General features: G+C 36.5%; 1 non-coding gene across 1 annotated transcript; it reads right to left on the bottom strand.

Annotated features, from left to right (window-relative positions):
- Positions 1-466: 466 nt before the first annotated feature.
- TRNAS-AGA (transfer RNA serine (anticodon AGA)) lies at positions 467-548 on the bottom strand. The gene has a single exon. It is a non-coding gene; the product is annotated as a tRNA-Ser (tRNA).
- Positions 549-2,184: the final 1,636 nt, after the last annotated feature.

Raw genomic sequence — 2,184 nt, 5'->3', positions numbered from 1 at the left:
CTGTTAGACTGTTCTCGTTCATATCCTGCACTACACTCACATACTTCTCGTTCGCTCCAGACTTCCTCATGCCATGCCACAATTCATCTCTTGGCACCCTATCATACGCCTTCTCTAGGTCCACAAATAGACAGCGCACCTATTTCTGGCCTTCCCTATATTTTTCTATCAACATTCGCAATGTAACCTTCCTGGCATGAATCCATACTGATGTCCACTTATTGTTACTTGTGCCCTTAGTCTAGCTTCTACCACTCTTTCCCAGATCCTCAGACTATGACTTTACAGTTTTATTTCCCTATGGTTTGTGCAACTTTGTGCATTTCCCTTGTTCTTCAAGATGGGCACCAGCTGTGACATTTTCGTTCTGATTCTTTTATGATTACTGTACCGTATGCAATTAGAGTTGACGATTTTTGAAGTAGTGGTAAGCGAGTCTAAAATGTACTGTCTACACTATGATATTCGCAGTGAGTAGGATTCGAACCTACGCGGGAAGATCCCATCTGATTTCTAGTCAGACGCCTTAACCACTCGGCCATCACTGCTTATTAACATTTAACAAGGTAGTATCTAATTACTAAGGATAGGCAAGAAGATGCCCGTATTTCTAATATCCAGGTGTGTCAACGTGATAATAAGAAAACGAAATCAAGACTTACTCAAGCATAAATCCACGGACTGCACGACCCAATTATAGTATATCTTGATTTTAAACCAGCCTTTCAAATTACAATAGCAGAAATCTTTCTTAAGTAACTGGCTAGTGTCGGTTTTCAAGGACGCGTTTACCATGGATTAAGATGCATATCGCCAAGGGAACTGAAAGTACTAATTCAAAAGTGTTTCAACTTGGAACATTTCAAAAATAAAGATAAAGATAAGCCAGACTTGCGAAACAGACACTTCGCCGGTTATTTGCACTGGGGCGAGCCCACCTGTGTCAACGTGTGCCGACTCGTGAGAGAATGTGCCAACAACTGTTGACACGATCTGAGCTTGAACCTTGAACCTTACCGAACGTGTTGCCCAAGTCAGTGACCGCCGGGCACAGTGGAAACCAAAGACTATAACGAGAGACAGGAATGTGGAAAAAAAAATTCCAGTGAGTATCGAGAACTTAAGTTGCGGCGTCGGCCCTATAGATGGCATTCGTGAGTATGTCACATTTTTGACGTCGCGTTGGTTTGTTTACATCCAAAAGCGAACATTTTAAAGGACAGATTTCAGTTCAGTTCAGAGAGATTTGCGAAGACGTCCCTTCGCCCGGGCTATATGCACGAGGCGGCCCGGCCTAAAGGACAGATCTTACGATACCTGACAAGTCCCATCCGTGTTCCGCTTGCGGAAAACTAAAATAGCACTATGAAGACATTATTTTTCATGTTTTTCCTAAGGAAAAACAAAGGTTAGTATTGTTTATCATTATATTTTCATAGTAGATTGTTCATATGGTGCAGGTTTAAATATATGTTAAGGCTTCCGATCCTAATTGTGAATTAGGATCTACTAACATTTATGTAGCTCAAAAAGACAGAAAATTAAAATTAAAAATTAAAGTATGCCAGCTAAACCCTCATTGATTTGATAAAAGACTATGAATATATTTTTCAAAACAATATTAATTATATTATTTTCAATTCTAATGTTAGATTTAATAAGATTAAATTTATTAAAGATAGGATCAAACATAATGATTTCTTTTGTTTTGATTTTTATGAGCCTATTAAAAGAAAATGTGCCACAATGATAATTTATTATTTCAAGTTCTTCAACAAAAAATACAGAAAAAAGGGGAAGAGATACCAATGATCAATATTGGGTTGAGAAGAAAATAGGAAATTAACAAAAGTATCACATAGTTAAAAAGCTTATATCTATATATTTGATTTTACAGGTATGTTGAGCTGAGTCAATGATCACACACACACACACACACACACACACACACACACACACACATATATATATATATATATATATATATATATATATATATATATATATATATATATATATATATAGGTCCTTATGTATCCCTCGGGTTTATATGTTTTGTTTATTAAATTTAAATGGTATATGCTTGCATATCAAGGATATTGAAAGAACTGCACTCCGTTTTCACAGACATTAGAGCATGAAGCAAAGTCAAATGTAATAACATTACATAAGACGACTATCATT

The sequence above is a fragment of the Penaeus japonicus genome, unplaced genomic scaffold (assembly GCF_977035675.1).
Source record: "Penaeus japonicus unplaced genomic scaffold, GWHDUDI00000001_assembly GWHDUDI00000026, whole genome shotgun sequence".
Taxonomy (NCBI): domain Eukaryota; kingdom Metazoa; phylum Arthropoda; class Malacostraca; order Decapoda; family Penaeidae; genus Penaeus; species Penaeus japonicus.
This window is presented reverse-complemented; position numbering and strand designations above follow the sequence as displayed.